General features: G+C 38.0%; 1 protein-coding gene across 7 annotated transcripts in view; it reads left to right on the forward strand.

Moving 5' to 3' along the window:
• FOXP1 (forkhead box P1) overlaps positions 1-17,388 on the forward strand; it is a 630,188-nt gene that overhangs the window by 257,915 nt on the left and 354,885 nt on the right. For 6 of the 7 annotated variants that reach the window (XM_063122009.1, XM_063122004.1, XM_063122006.1 and 3 more), the window contains one exon: positions 13,867-13,931. The gene's annotated coding sequence lies outside the window, so the exon portion shown is untranslated. Of the gene's footprint in view, positions 1-7,505; positions 7,595-13,866; positions 13,932-17,388 lie in introns of those variants that run through there. The other variant, XM_063122007.1, reaches the window with a different exon arrangement.

A 17,388-nucleotide genomic window follows, 5' to 3' on the forward strand; every position in this document is an offset into this window, starting at 1 on the left:
GGGTGGCAAAGATGGCTGCTAACATTTATCAGGGTTACTGATTGCAGAGGCTTTCACACAAATTCAAGCAAATGGAATTAGATCCCTGCTCAGTGTGGGTAGGTCAGAGACAATAGGGTTGGGGAAGTTGGAGGTGGGGCTTGCATTCATTCCCATGACCTCTCCCCGCTGTAAACTCTCATGTCAGCTGAATGCCTGTGTAGGGCTCTAATAAACCTGGCTCTTGTGTTGAGTCCCCCACCAGGCCCTTCTTAGACAGCGTTGTGGAAGGTTTGCCATTGGCCAACAGTGTGCTGGGGCATGGGGGACTGTGCAATTGCAGGAGCCCTACATCTCCTATCATCCCCTGCACTCTAGCATGATGCTAGCCAGTGCAATGGGGGAGGGAGGGGGGAAAACCCTTTCTCTTTTCCCTGTGTGCCTTTGCTGCTGCTCCTGCTGCAGCCTCCATTGGAAAGGAAAGCGTGAGTGCATTGTTGAGTGACAGGAATATTTTGGGGGGTTGGGAGATTTGCAGAGACGGGCTGATATTTTCCTGCATCCCTTGCATTGGCTCAGAAAAATTACCTGATCTTCCAAGTTAATCCAAGGTGAGCTTCCACAAGCTTTCCCATCTCTAGTGCAGTATTTCTTTCTTTGGAATTGTCACTTTCATGTATCTTAACACTTCACACTTAAGAAGTTGGTTTGTTATATTGTACAAGGCAGAGAGCATCACATCTTTAAACCTGTGCTGGCGGGAAAAGGTTTTATTTATTTAAGTTCAAGTACTTCAGTTTTGCTGGGTTGCACATCAGGATGCTAGTTTAATGTAAATCCTTCAGCCAACCCTCATCTCTAAAACCAAATCAGAATCAAAATGTAAATATTTCATCACTTCTCTGTTCTTTTCATCCTGTGTGACACAAAACCAGAGAAATGAAACCCAAATGTTGTCTGGTGTATTGCACCAAACACAGGGTGTTAATATGAGTATTTTTACCACAAGTACATTTTTTGCGGTTTCACATGTCTTGGTGTGAATAAGTAGAAAAAATAGAACTGATAACCCCAGAGGCAAACATATTTCCCCCTCTCTATATTTATTATTATGCAAAAAATTTCTCTGGTGAGTGCCTATTAAAACTATCTGGCAGGAAGCACATTATCTGGTTGGGCAGCATCACTGAGGGCCAGTAAAGGGGGTGGGGATACATTTGGGGAATTATTGATAAAGCATGTGCTAACCCAGATGGTTGAGTTAGGCAGCATTTGTGTTATTGTTTTCTTCTTAAAGGCGTTGCAGAATTCTTCCCTGGGCAAATTGTATGTGTGTTGCGGATTTTCTTTTGGAAACACACTACTAAAGTAGTATATGTGTGCACGCACATGCATGCACAGGAAATGTACTTTTCTAGCACTCTATATAATTTTAAATAAAATTTGTGGAGTCCCAATAGAACTTAATTCATGAAATAATTTTAATACTCAGATGTTAGTTGATACTGCTATTTTTTTTCCTTTGATGGTCAAATTGATTGGAAATGTTCCTGTTCATTTGGCAATATTCTATAAAATTAGCATTTGGTTTTAAAGGGATATAAGGTAGCATATTAAGTTTTGTGTATGTTTTTGCATAAGCTCATTCTTTCCATTAGCTAGGGTTAAACTACATGTTATAATTGCATAGCATCCAGCTCCCTGTCTGCTTTTTATTTACTTTAAAATAAGTGCATAGGCCGCAAGCTGACCATTGCATGTGCCCTCACTAGCCACTTTTCCCTTGAAATTTGCCTTCCTGTGTAATAGTTAAAGAAAAAAAAATTCCTTCTACATGTATGGTGGTCCCAATCTCAATAGATGCCCCACATGCTTACTCTCTTTAGAATGACATTGCAAATTACTGTTGAAATGCACGTAGGTATCAGATGTGGCTTCCCAGGTGACATTAGGAAGAAGGTGTCGTGTATTTGAAACAGGAAAACACACACACACACACACACACACACACACACACACCAAATACCCCCATCCAGATCTCTCTGTCACTCAAATTACCACAGATTTAAACCAATCTTAAACAGGAGCATCAACCTCAACATATTAAAAGTTCAGTGGGTGCAAACTGAAACAAAGTTGTGGTTGAAATGATCCAAATTTACATGATCTGAATTTATTGTTTGTACCCTGTGTAATCCTATGTAACTAGCATATTTGTTCATTCAAATATTTAACTGAATGAGTGTCTTCTAGGCAGCAGTGATGTACCGGTACTATAATGGTTAATTATAACGCAGCCCCATTTCCTAACATGAAATGATGAAGAATGTGCTTTCTTTAGAGAAATCTTTTTGTAGTTTCCTCACCCAAGTAGTATAAGTGTGTATCTGTATGTGCTGGGAGATGAATTATTCTTCTGCCAGAAGCAGACGTTCCAGTTTTGGGCCTGCTTCCACTGGCAAAGTCCCCACTCTAGTTCATGCCAGCTCATGAATGATGGGTTCAGGCCTTTATTTGGAGCTAAGAGCACTTGATGTGGCAACAGGAAATGCACATTTCTAACCTTCTAGAAATGTGTGTGCCTATTTTCAGTCACAAATCCAAAGTTTCTCCTCCTTCTAAACAGTGATGCCATTGTACTCATCATATCTGATTAGTTCTTGAAATGTTTTAGTAAGTCTATCTTAAAAACATTATAAGAAGATAATCAGCTGCCTTAGAAGGTCCCCATCTGGAGTATAGAGTTCTTTTACTGAAAGATGTTTTGCCTTTCTGAGATAGCTCTCGCATTTCATCATCTGTTGTGCAGAGATGAAGTGCATATGAAAAGTCAGTGACTCTGAATCCATCTGTTGTTATTATTTTCCACTGATAATTGGCTCGAACAATGAAATGTCTGTGTCTGTAGCCTTTGAAACTATACACCCTGTTTATTTTCTGAAGGTCTCCCTCCCCTCCCCCAATGGACTTTTTTTTTTGTATGTGCTTCATTTTCATCTCAAGCATATAGCTAGTGGAGCTTGCATGAAGATGACATCTTTGACTCGGTGCATCAGGACGTGTCACTCAGACATTTGAATCATGCCTACAGAATCTCCCCTCCCCCCCTCCTCGACAGAGTCCTATGGAGAACCGGCTTACAGCAGGAGACTGGCAGATCCAGAATGCAATGATATTCTACCTGAGTAGTAGTATTTATTTCAGTTTCCTTATTAAAATATTAATTTAGAACCCAGCATCTATTAGCTATGGAATTAGATATCACCTATAATTGTATAATATATTCAGTTGCATCCAGTTTTGCACGATACAGAGCATTAATATTGGATTCCACTAACAGCACTTCCATTAGCTTGCTCAACCAGTATGAGATATATGTGAGCAAGGAGGCATAACTACCAGCCAGAACTGCCAAAACAGTCATTAGAACCTCCATAGGGATGGACAAAGGCTTTTACACAGTGATATACTGATTACATTTTGTTCTATGGTTTATTTGCATCAAGGTTAGATCTCTTGTTATCTGTGCTGAGTGTATTACCTAACACCTTATTTTAAAGGTCAATTCAATGCAAAAATAGTGAATAGTAGAGGTCTCTGCCATTTCTTATAGAGTTTCTTTATAAGGAACTTAAAACAAATCCTGTGAAGCATTACGTCCATATCAGATCAGGAAGCACATTTTGGTTTCTCGCTGCCAGCATCATAGTTTTTGTTGCCATTATGAAATGTTTAGATGCTAGGCAAGCAAAGGGATGATTCTCTCCCACCCTCCCCTTATCTTTTGGCACAGGATCAAACGTTTAAGTATGTGGGTGACCTGTTTTCGTTTGGATCTATATTTTTCTTATTAGCATACTTAGATATGAGTTGACCCAAAGAAAGAGCAAAAACACCCTGCCTTCACTTTTCCCCATATTTTGTGAACCGCCCAGAGAGCTCTGGCTATTGGGCGGTATAGAAATGTAATTAATAAAATAAATAAATAAATAAATATGTTTCAAAAGCGTAAGATTGACCATGAAACCAGTTGTTTGAAATTCCCTAGTTGGCTGAATCCAGTAGCCTGATAAATGTAAAGTCCAGCAAGCATTGCTGCTGCATGTCATTTATTAATTTAATTGGCAAGTTTCCTTCCCCCGTCCCCCCGCACCACCTGTGGATATGTATGCTTGCCTGCGTGCATTCAAAAAGCACTTCAGTGCATACATCTGGAGGGGAAGGTATTTTCTTCCTCCACAGGTTGTTGTGCTTCAAGGGGTGTTGCTCTGGAAGAGGGATGCATGCGTGTAAGATTTTGTGTGTGTTGCACATTGGAACTTCCATAGGTCTCCCGTGCATATTTAAATGGAAACAGGCAATAATGTTATGCTCCATCCTGTTGAGGGAGCTCGTAGCCTTGGTTTTATTTTTAATTCTTCACTTTCCTTTTCGTCACATATCGAGGCTGTAGCTAAGTCTTGTCTTTTCTTCATGTACAACATCACTAGAATTTGACCGTTCCTATCGGTCTCTTCCGCCAAGACCTTTGTTCATGCTTTGGTTATTTCTCGCCTAGATTATTGTAATCTTTTGTTAACCGGTCTTCCTTCTTCTCATTTGTCACCACTGGTCTCCATTCATCATTAGGCAGTTAGGATTATTTTCTTGGCTCGTCGTTTTGATCATGTCACCCTGCTTCTAAAATCCCTTCACTGGCTTTCTATCTCTTATAGAATCCAATACAAGCTTCTTCTTACTTTTAAAGCCTGTCATGATCTGGCTCCTCCCTACTTTTCATCCCTTATTTCACTTCACCGCCCTGCTCGTGCCCTCCACTCCAATAACACCATGTCTCTTACTTGCCCAAAAGTTTCCACATCTCTTGCTCGTCTTCACCCATTCTCGTTCGCTGCTCCCTATGCCTGGAATTCTCTTCCAGTGCATTAGCAGACCACGATGTCAATTTCTGTTTTTAAATCTTGCTTGAAAACATTTCTTTTCTCGAAAGCTTTTTAACCGTAGCATGGTCATACTAGTTTATATTTAGTTTTAATGTCCCTACCCCTATTGGTTTTCCCTCTCCTTTTAGATTGTAAGCCATATGGCAGATTGTCTTGTTTTGTTTTATTCTGTACAGCACCATGAAAATTGATGGCGCTTTATAAAATAATAATAATAATAATAATAATAATAATAATAATAATGTACTCTTTCATTTACATGAGAGTTTGATAGATTACACTGCAAATCACTCACCTGACCCAAAGATGCCTTGAACAATATCTTCAAATAAATACAAAAATGGTTATATCTGAAAATGTTTATGATACATTTTTTTCACGGTGAAAAAGTAGTAAAATAAGTGTCATATTAACTGCTGTCCTGGAAATGTGGCAACTGAGTGCGTAGGACAGCCTTCCCAAACCGGGTGTCCTCCAGATTTGTGTTGGAATACAACTCACATAATTCCCAGCTTACATAGCCATTCTGGCTGGGAATTATCTGGAGGGCACCAGGTTGCTTTGCTAATATAAGGACTGTCGTGTTTTTCTTTACTTCTGCTCTCTGCCTGCCCAGTTGCTTGTGTTCTTTGCCCAAGGCAAGAGACAGATCTGATTCAACAGCTGGACATTATGTTTTCAGAAATGCAGGTCATCCATTGCTTCTTTGTCATAGAATGCTAGGTGTAATCTGATACCTGCAACACCTACCAGTGACTCAGTCATTCAGCCTGCAATCTCCATCTTCAGACTCAGTGAGCTGCAGACTTCCTGGCCACAACAATTTTTATACCATCTAGCCTGTTGAAGAGTTCTGCAGAACTTGAAGGCTTGTACACTCTTTTGTGACATCTTGGTTGGTCCTAGTAAACATTCTTTTTCTCATGGACCAGCACAGATGTCTTTGTTTTTAAGAACAATGATGTAATACTATAAGAAAAGTTTTATAGTGCAAACCTATGCACACCACCTCTATTCAGAAGCAGATCCTGTTGAATTCAATGGGACTTACTCCCAAGTAAGTGTGTATAGGATTGTGGACGTAACCATATTACTAAAACATACTAGCAATGGGATTTTAAAAGAGACTGCTGTAATCTGACACCTAAACATGCCATTTAAAAATAAATTTATAGCTTCTGAGACTATTAAAAGCCACTGCAATGACCAAAAAAATCTGAATATTTTGGACATGTCGCTATATTGGAAGCATCATGAAAGACATAAATAAACCTTGCTCTCAAGATTCTTTTTGAGGAGATGAAAGGGTGAGTGAGTGAGTATGAAAATAGAATGACTTTTCAGAAATTAATGACAGGGCTTTCCCAAACCCAGAATGTGCAGCTTAATCCTTAACCTTTCAAGACTTACATTGCTACTGTGTACTGATCCTATTGGTCAAGTGCCATTCCCCCCCCCACACCTCTAATGTGTGAGGTTTATATGCTTTGAAAATACATATCGGGCATGATCCTTTCAAACTTAAGCAATTCTAAGTCCCATGGATTTCAACAGGAGAGTTAAGCATGTGCTTACAACTGCAATCCTATTTAAAATTAACCCACATTGAAGACAGTAGGATTTACTTCCAAGTAAACATGCATAGGATTGTGATGTAAATCCCTTCCTTTTAAATCAATGGGATTTAGTTTTGGTTGGATTATGTCTGGGCTGTTTAGGGGCATTTGACAAAAAGACTAAATCATATATTTGTTTTGTTTGTTAAATGTCCAGTTTTCTCTCATCTTTCCCATCCAAAACACCCTAACAGAAAGTTATTTTTTTTTGTTTATATTACAATTTTATATAAAGAATCCCTGTCAAGGAGATTTTATACAATGAAAATAATTAGCAGATAGTTGATCAATCAAATTGTTTTCTTGCTGGTTTTGAAACAAACAACAAACAAACCTGGCTTTCTTTTTCCTGCATACTTTAAGAGGGCGTAAGTTATAAGGTCCCCTTTTGAAACAAAAGGCTTAGTTCTTTACATATTTACTTGGGAATAAGTTTGATCAATATCAGTGAATTTTATTTTTAAGTAACTGTGCTTAGAGATGCAGTTAAAACCTATAATTCAGATGAATTCAGGATTTAATTAAAGAAAGTACTTCTACCTACTGGTTCTTTTCTGCATATCTGTCCCTTTGTCTTTCTCTGCCTTGAAAGGTGTGTGGGTGAGGATTTTTTCTTTTCTTTTGTAAAGGCAAATCTCAATTTAGTACTTAAAATTATTCCTATTTATTAGTTGTTATTGCTGCTATTTATGTGATGGCTGCATGTAGCTGTGTGATCTTTTAGCCACCATCCCTATTAAACAGGCTGTGCAGCTTGTGAGAGATCAGGACAGGTAGAATGCACAGCAGGCGTCTGATTTGAGCCAGTTACTCATTTGCCGAGTGTTTGTGTTTATGCAAAGGGGCCTCTTCCTGCATATTTAATCTAGAGTAAGGCAGTGGCTTTTGTTGTGTTTAGACCACATACCTTCAGTCCTTCCTTACACTGCAGCCAATTTTGAAGCAGAGAAAGTCTGGATAGTTAGAAGTATACGTATGGTGTTTTCAGAACTCTTCAACTTTTCTTCACTTGCTTGGGAATTACAGCTCAAAGCTTTTCCTCTTCTGCATTAATGGGTAAGTGTATACTATTAAATATCATTATCCTTTTTTGTTCATCTTTATAAACGTTCAGGATTATTTCTTGTTCAGACCTAACCCTGATACTTTCAGGGAGTTTGTTGCAGTCATAAAGGTTGTGAATCCAGGTGTTTCTGTAGTGTCCACTTTTACTTGTACAGGTAAATACTGAATAATTACAGCAGGTTCTTTGGAAATAGTGACACGGAATGAGTCCAGCTTGCTTATTCTTCATTCTTAGACATTCCGGGTTGAAGCTGTACAGGGGATAATACTTTCATTGTTTGCTAAAAGCTTTCAAACAGTATACAACACAAGCTGTGGATTTTTTGTAGGGCTTGTTTTTTGTAGCAATCACCTGGTTTCTGTTTTGTCCTCAGTTAGATTCCTCCCCAGAATGTCTGTGTTTGTAATCGGGAGTTTTTTCTTATGTGTAAATTGAAACGTCTCTTCGTTGATATTAATAGCACACTAGAGATGTTAGCTATGATGCAAAGAGTAATAGGACTATAGAGCAGGAAACCTGATAATGCAGGGGAAGAGTGGGATGGGGGAAGATGACAGTCCTAATGCTTCTCTGTGAGGGGCAGAGTTTGCATAATGGCATCCTAGTTTTAGCTGACTACTAAAGGCATTTTAAATATCATTTGCTGTTACTTTTAATCTAGACATAATTACTGCTGCATGTTCTGTTATCAGCTGCACCAGCTCAATTTCAGATTGAATCTACTTTTTTTAAAAAAGAGAAAACCTATGCCTGAAACATCATATATGTCTGCACTCTGTATGAAATTTATGCTGCCTGTAAGAGAATGTCAGCTTCCTTTTGAAACTCAAATGAGAGGGGAATTGTCTTTTTTTCTTTCTTTCTTATTGTGGAGGGGGGCGGGGAGAAAACAACAAAAAAGCTAGTCTTTAGTGCTTAGAATGGCAACGTATACATTTAGGGAAAATATGGATATTGTACACTGGGGCCAGAAGTAGGAGTTTAGGTTACCAATTAACTATTTCCTTCATTTGAGTAGCTCCTCTCAAACAGAAGAGTGTGCTATTCCACCACATGTTGGCAAGTGTGTGGATCTGAATAAAATTGCATCAATCTTATTAAAATGTGTAGGGACTTTTTACTCTTCTTGGGTGAAAATCAACATATATTCAGAAGCATTTTATTAACAATAAGACTGCTTAAAGATTTTTTCTTTAAAAAAACACCAACATTGCAAATAGCTTATCTAATTGTAAGTATATTACTTTTAATAGTCTTTCTTTATGAGGAAAAAGCACCTCAGTCAAAGCACCTTATGTGATTAGCGCTATTGTATTCTTAAATTTTGATTGATAGAGATAATAGTTTTCACTTAAAAATACAGACAGGTACTTTAACTTTCCATGACAATAGCTATTTGCATTTCTTTTATCTTTTTGTTTAACATTTGTGGGGGTTGGGACAGATTTGATTATTAACTCTTATTGCACACTGTGGTAAACGCTAAAACAAAGCTTTTGTTAGAGCTTCAAAGGTACAACAGCAAATATTGTTTTTATCACTTCAATATTTAAAGGTTGTTAAAGGATACCTCAAAAATATTTTCACATGACCGTGGCCAAGGGTATTGCTTTGTTGTTAGGTAAGAGAGCTGTCTCCCCCACCCCTTCTGAAAAGATGGCCAGTCTTCTGTGTTACAGTTAGTCTGAAAGGAGGAACACTTTTACCTGATAGAGCAAGAGGAACCGGAAAGCTGTGCAGTACGTTTCTCTTTGCCTCACATAAAAGAGAGAGTGAAACTGTTAAGTTCATAGGAATCTGAAAGCTGCTAGAAGGCAGGGAGGAGACTTTTGCAGCAAGCTTATCTTGTAGTGGTTCATTGGTGGAGGAGTAAAATACATATTGCCTCTGAATTTGAGAACCAGCTAGAATTTTTATGTGTGATTTGATTTGACCAGACCCCAGTGGGCATATTTCTTAAAAGTGTTCTTTATAAAGATTAAACCTAAATTTAAACAGTGTAACTAGAAAGTAAAACTATTTTTTTCTTCTTGTCTCAAAGGCTTATAACTTCAGTGGCTGGTACCTAGCTATTGCAGGAGAAGAGTGTCGCTTTTAATTATGCAATTATTATTATTATTATTTATTTATATAGCACCATCAATGTACATGGTGCAATGTCAAGTTTTGTAATACAGCTGCAAAATGGCCTTAATTGATGAATCGAAAGATAAAAGATAAAAAAAGAAAGATATGATCACTTCCCTTCCTTAGCACTGTCAGATAGCCTCTGCACTATTGGATTGGATGTTTTAAATGTTTGATACTTTTAGGGAATGTGTTGTGGTCTTTAAGAATCACGTCAGGGTGAGCACAGGAGAAGATGAAAGTGTCTTAAGGGTAGTTCAAATTTTGTGTTGTAAGCAAGACATATTTAATGTGTCTGTTAACTGTATCTATAATACTTGAAGCAGACGTCAAAAATTAATTAGCTGGCATAGTACTGTTGATCATACTGAACATTATTATTACAAATTAATACAGGAACAGTGCAACCCTATGCATCCTTACTTGGAACTAAGTCTCCCTGTGCCCAGTGGCATTTACTCTCTAGTTAGACAGTAAGACACATTAAACACAGTGTGTCTTACTGACGAGTAAAAAGGGATATGAGTGCACTGTTAATATATTCATTCTTCATGCTATTGTATTATTTAGTTTTAAACCAGCACCTACTGCCACTTGTTCAAAATTACAACAACCAAAAAGGGAGAGGAGCATGTAGGACTTTCATCATTGGTTTCAACAGGAGGAGAACTGATCACAATATAATTGGTTGAGCTCTTTAACCATGTACAATTCCTAAATATCATCCTATAATACCAAAGTTGTCTGATGGTTTAATATTATATCCTTTTCTCATGGTTATTCAAATAGGCTTACCTTGTACTTTTTAAAAGTTTGTGAATGTTAAAGAGAACCCCACTGTATTATATACTACATTTTCATATTATATGTTTCAAATAATTTATGTTTTAAAATAGGTACTGTGCTTATAAAATTCACACATACATACACCGCTTTAGCATGATTAGTTATTTAAATGATATATAAATATTAGTAAAGTTTATGTTTGCTATTTTGGGTGGCACAAGATATATTAGAGTAGCCTTTCTCAAGCTGGGGCCCTCCAGATATGTTGGAGTGAAGCTCCCAGCATGCCCACCAGCCTTGGCTGGCTGAGGCATGCTGGGAGTTGTAGTCCATCAAATCTTGAGGGCACCAGGTTGCCTACCCATGCTATCTAGACTCTACCCAAAGAGGGAAGTTACAGGATCAGGGTCCAGTTGTGTCTGTCCACCAACAGAATGGCATCCACCACCAGAAAGGATTCTCACCCACCCCTGCACACAAAAAGTGTTTCAGAACATCAGGGGACACTTTGGGACAGAGTGTGATGTAGAGTTGATGCAGAAAGGAGGATGGGAAAGGATCTCAACATCTAGTTCAGCACTGCACTTAACCAGTGGCCCTTGGGAAATTCACAATCAGGACTTGATACAGACAGCAGAAAGACACTCTTGTGAAAATATTTTCCGTCTGATAAATAGTTTCCTTATTAAAAATGGATTATTTGCATATAAATACTAATGTTTTTATTATTAACACTGTGTATCCTATGTACACATAGAAAAAAGAACAGCTATCTGTGGGTCTCTCTTAAATTGCCTCATCTAATCTTAAGTAGAAGAAGTTACCCACTCCTGCCTCATTTCATCATTCTTTTATTGAGTCTCTAATCTGTTTCTGCCTGTATCTTGTCTAAGGTAGATTGTAAGCACATTGGCCAAAACCAGTTATATTTATGTTCTTCTTCATAATTTCTGTTCTGTTCTATTCTATACATGGCACACTGCTACTCAAATAAATCTTAATTAGCAGAAGCAATTATTGAACCATTTTTTGTCATATATGTAGACAGAATCATATCACATTGTCTGTTCTCGGGTTGTTGTTTTTTTAGATCTGTCACAACAGGTTGTGCCAAAACATCATTTTCACATTTTTTTCATAGATATTTTAATTGGAAGTGTTGGTATTTGGAAGTGCATTAAATATAATTTGGACCATGGCTGTCTTGCATAAGATTGTAAAGTGATGCATGTTGGTGCAAAAAAATCCCAACTTCAAGTATAACCTTATGGGAGCTGAGCTAGTAGCGACCGACCAAGAAAGGGATCTTGGGGTTGTCATGGCCAGATTGATGAAAATGTCAACGCAGTGTATGGCTGCTGTAAAGAAGGCCAACTCCATGTTTGGCATTATTAGAAAATAATTTGAGAATAAAACTGCTAGTATCCTACTGCCTTTAATACAAATCTATGGGGCGACCACACTTAGAATGCTGTGTACAGCTCTGGTCACCACACCATATCTATCTATCTATTGTAGAGCTGGAAAAAATGCAGAAAAGGGCAACTAAAATGATCTTGGGGCTGAAGCATCTCCTCTATGAGTGAAGGTTACAACAGCTAGGATTGTTTAGCTTGGAAAAAAGGAGGATAAGGGGAGACATGATAGAGGTGTACAAAATTATTCTCGTTGTGAAGAATGTTGATAGGGAGATATTTTTCTCCCTCTCTCATACTAGAACCCTGAGTCATTCCATGAAGCATATAGTTAAACTATGGAATTCACTACCACAAGATGTAGTGATGGTCACTAATTTGTATGACTTTAAAAGGAGGATGAATAAATTCCTGGAGGAGAAGGCTACTAGTCCTGATGGATATGTGCTACTTCTAATACCAGAGGCAGTAAGCCTATGTACACCAGTTGCTGGGGAACATGGATGTGAGGGTGCTGTTGCACCCATGTCCTGCTTGTGGGTTCCTGGTCGACAGCTGGTTGGCCACGGTGTGAACAGAATGCTGGATTAGATGGACCCTCGGCCTGATCCAGCAGCATATCTACTTGGCAGGTGGTTTCAGGAAGGGAAGTAACATCTGTAACTATAGTTTGTCATTTCAGACACTGCCAAACCGTAGTTTACACAGTCCTTGGGTTGCAGTTCTACTTCAAATCATGAATTCTGGTTTGCCAGTCATAGCATGGTTTGTCAGTCCTGCCATCAATAGTTAAACTTCTATAAACATGATTTGACATGATATTTGAATTAAGCCAACTTTGTAGGCCTTTGCTTTTAAATGAACATGTAGATTTGGTCATGTTTAGGTGCTCTGAAGTTCAGTTGAAATTAATAGGGTTTAATCACACAGTAAAGCATTCAATTCTCATAGCTTTCAGTAGCATATGTAACATGCCCTGAATTGTACCTGAAATCAGTACTGTTCATGAAATGATCAACTCGTAGTCAAATTTGGTATAGTTTTTATAAACTTGTAATCAAAATGTTACCAAAGTGTTTAGTAAGTTGATGTTGAAATAAATCTTAAGTGCTAGTAGTGTGATCTACGAACTTGAAGCAAATTAAACATTTTTTGTGTCTACCATGCATTGGTCCTGATTACAAGAACAGAAATGGCAGGCTGTCATGTTCTTTAAATGATTACATACTGTTTTACATAAGAGAGAATATTGTGTTGTTTATAAGATAAAAAGCAGTTTTCTTCCTTTATTTCAATTTCCCAATTTCCCACTTTATGACATCAGAAATTCTTTATTCATCTGGTTTGTTCTGTATAAAAACAACAATCTTCTCTGTGTGTGTGTGTGTGTGTGTGTGTATTATAGGGGAATATCTGAGTGAAGCAATCCGTTTTGTTGAAAGACTTATAGTTTATCTAGGACTATCTCCTTTTGGGTTAACAACAACAACAAAAACTATGGCAATAAAAGTAATTCTTAAAAGAATCAGAATCAATACACAGATATTGAACTAAAACCTACCCAATCTCTGAGAACAAAGGATTCTGAGTAATATATTATTCAAAGTGAAAATAAAGGGATAGACATAAAGATTAAGAAAGTTTGTGCTAGAGAACAAAGTGAGCCTCATCTTTAGAGTTTTTCTTTGCCCCCAGAGAGTGTGTTTTGTTTGTTGAACTGAGCTTCACAATGGTTGTTACTGATAACTGACTGTCTTGTGACTTGATTGTTTTTATTAACTCGCTCTGAAAGTCATTCACCATTAAACGCAATTGGATTCATTTGTTGTTTTATTTATAGTTGCCCTTGTTAATATAGTGCCAGTGAAAATATCTCCAATATTGTTGCTAGCTCTGATCAGTCAGTGACACTGTTGTATCCATTTTGTCTCCAGGGTAAGAAGAGTGACCTTTTTGGTTGGCTGTAGCTGAAGATTGCTTGACAGAAGCCACTAAAAAGGTAAATAAAATTTCATATTTGCTGTTGAAGCCCATGCGGAATGAACTAAGTGCATGAATTTAGAAACCTGCTTTGCTGGCCTGTTTGCCCTTGAATATCCCCTACCATGTTGAACATTACATCCTGTGAAGTATGTTAAACTCCCCTTTCAACCCTGTTTTTACTGGGTATAATTAACATTGGTGGATTATGCTGGGAGCTGTGGTTAAAACATCGGCCTTATGCAGTGCAATCCTATGTAATTGCATTTAGGATTGCAGCCTTAGAGCTCAACCCCATGCATATTTACTCAGAAATAAATCTCATAGAATTTAGTCCCATGTGAATGGATTACAGCCTCAAGCTTATGCTGTATTTACAAGACACGGTGGTCAGACATCTTATTTCAGACATTTTGATGATTTGGATTCTCTGCCCTGAAGTACTTCAAAGGCTGGTTAGCCAGCTTTTAATATACTTTGTGTAGCCAGATCACATCCAATAATAGGATAGAACGCTTTTGGCCATTTTTTCATTTCAAGAAGTGGAGTATTTCTGTTTTATTTTAATTTCTGGCCACTTACTTTTCTTTTTGACTCGCCAAAGGTTGAAGAGTTGTTAAGGGTTTGTCCAGTGTTAGAATAAATACTGTATATAGAAGATCAGAGTTTTGTTCAATTTCCACATATAGGATATTAAGTAGCTCAACGGTTTCTGGAGAGCTGGATTTTAAGATCCAATGCTGGTTTGACTGCATTGGAATAGATGAACCATGGATCTGGCTATACATGAGGTTGTTCCTTCTGTCCTTACAGGATCCCAGAAGGGGGCAGTAATAAAATTAAGAACCGCAATCATACGTGTCAGTGTTTGGATGTGAAACTGTGTCATCTGGCTGATGTTGATCTGGCTGTTTTATATTTGCTTTCTTTTAAAATTAATAGTTAAGTGCCATAGCAACAAGCATCAGTGCGGTAGCATTAAGGTAGTGAATGTTCTGTGATATGAAGGCAATAATTACAAGTCCTTGATCTTTGAGCCTCATGACCTTTTTTTTACATAGAAGGCTGTGAATTTTTTTTCATTTTCATTTCAGAATTTTTCAGTAACCACCACCACAAGACTGACTTTGGAAGAAAATAGTGTAAATTAAAAAATAATTATCAGGAAAAGTTATAACATGGCATTTCACTCTTTTGTTTCACGCCAAAGCACATTTCATGATAGCGTTTGGTAACTCTAGATGACTTCAAAAATATGGCTGGAATCCAAAGAGTGATGAGTGAACTACCATACAACATACTGGGACTTTTTAGGCCTTCTTGTCTCTTCCTCATACAGCAGAAGTTTCTACATCTAGAAGGCAAAGGTGTCATGTGCACGTTGAACCATGTTAGACACATGCAAGGGGCTCTTGGGATCCCAGAGATATATTTAGGCTACATTCAGCTGAGACAGAAACATTCTTGTTCTCATTTCAAATGTAACTTGGAATTCCAGTGAATCTTGACTATATGATGTTTAGTTCAATATGAGGTCAGCCATGTGATTGGCAATACTTTAATATTGCTTGTTTTTACACTGCAAAATTGTACACAATTGCCAACATTTTTTAAAAAATGACTTGTGCACAAAATAGTGAACAAAATATAGTGAACAAAATAGATGTATTTGTTCTTTCATATTAAGTTGACAAAAATCGATCCTACTACACTGTCTTCAAAGTAATATTGTCAGAGTTCACACAATGACTTTGAGTGACAACAAAGACATGGGGCAGAATTCAGAGCCTAATGCTGCTGCAGTTCCATGAGCGGGCAGCCCCTCTGATTCTGTTGTGCAAGTGGCACCCTCTTCTTGCGCAATGGAAATTTAGCGTTTCGGGGGGAAACCCCTAAAATTAGCAGAATTGCTGTAATCTGGAATGAGACAGGTGTGTGGAGCTCCCTTTAACAAGCTCTGCCAACCTGTCCCTTTCTGTCCCTTGTTATCTGAAAGTGTTATATCATAGCCATGTGCAGACCTGGGCTAGTGGGGCTGGCTGCGTGCAGTCTGGGATGCAGAGGGAGTGACCCATGCTTGCACAGTCCCTATTGGATACTACCCATAATGTCCTCTTCCAACTTGAGTGAAAGTCCATAGATCAACATAGAGGTCAGGCTGTGGAAATATCCAGCTGCTATCATTCCAAAGCAGATCCTAGGAAAGCAAGATTAATGCCTTCGCTATGTGAAAGGAGAGAGAAGAGTCATGTCTTTTTGGTGCAGAAGATGTACATACTGTTGTGGAAATACCTTGGTGAGATTTCTGGAATTGTCTTAGTAGGTGTTCTTGGGATGTGAAAAGCATGAGATCTGCCTGCATATTACTAAAATCATCTTAATCTAAATTAGTGGAATTTGTGCTCTGATTCATGACTAAATTGGAGGATTCCATTTGTGGGGTGAAGCTCAATGGATTTTCCCCCTGTTCAGATCTCTGGATTCTGTTCCATTTCCCTCTGCTGGTGTTGATTCACTCTGTAGCAAGTCAAGCCAAAAAACAAATTTCCATTTTTTTTTTTAAAAAAAAGGTTATAATTTTCGCATTTTAAACAAGTCAGCTTCTGTAACTTGTGCAAATTGGAATTTACTCATTTTTTATTGCTGTGTACAATCTAGGCCTGGTAGAGGTATATTACCCCTGTCAATATCCTCATCAGTTTCATCCTCTCCACACTTTACTCCCTTTAGTCCTGCAGAACCATAGTCCATACTTGTCAAACAACTTGTCAATGCCCCCCCTCAATTTCTCTCAGGAAGTGTTGCCATGGTTATTCCAAATGGGAGCTGAGAAAAGGGAGTGGAGGGTACATCTGTGTAAAAAGCACTTGTTTCAGACTTGGGCAAGTATGGGATGGAAGAGGGGTACTTCCAAGTGTCAGCTCAACACTTCAGACCCTGAGGATCAGGTTGCTAAGTGGCCAATCTGGTTCACTTTTTGTGACCTGTCAGTGAGTAATTTGTGCAGTAATGTATGAAGGGATGAAACTGACAAGAGAGGAATATGCCTCTGTGGAGCTTCATAGCAGACAAGAGGAGACCGTGCACAATTGCATTAGAGTGGTGATAACATTCTTTTAAAAAATAAAAGTATGGCAACATTTGGTCACATTTCAAGATTAAAAAAAAATAAAAATTGCACTAATTGCAATTTGCGCAACTGGCGGAAAGATGTTTGTGGACATAACCACATTGTATCTTTTTTCTGGAGGTGGCAGTTCATTACACTTTGTTTTTCATCATGACTACAAAGATGGGCTCACAAAATAATTTCCATATTGATGTGCCTTCTATAAGAGAACAGGTGCTGTTAACTGGGAGAAGCTATATAATATATGGTGTAGCCTGCTCTGGCTGTTCAGCCAGTGTTTTTTCCTGCTTGATTGTAATCCTATCAATATAATTTTCCATCAAAATTTCATTAAGAGCAAAATCCC

Source organism: Elgaria multicarinata, chromosome 3, assembly GCF_023053635.1.
Source record: "Elgaria multicarinata webbii isolate HBS135686 ecotype San Diego chromosome 3, rElgMul1.1.pri, whole genome shotgun sequence".
In the NCBI taxonomy this organism is placed as follows: domain Eukaryota; kingdom Metazoa; phylum Chordata; class Lepidosauria; order Squamata; family Anguidae; genus Elgaria; species Elgaria multicarinata.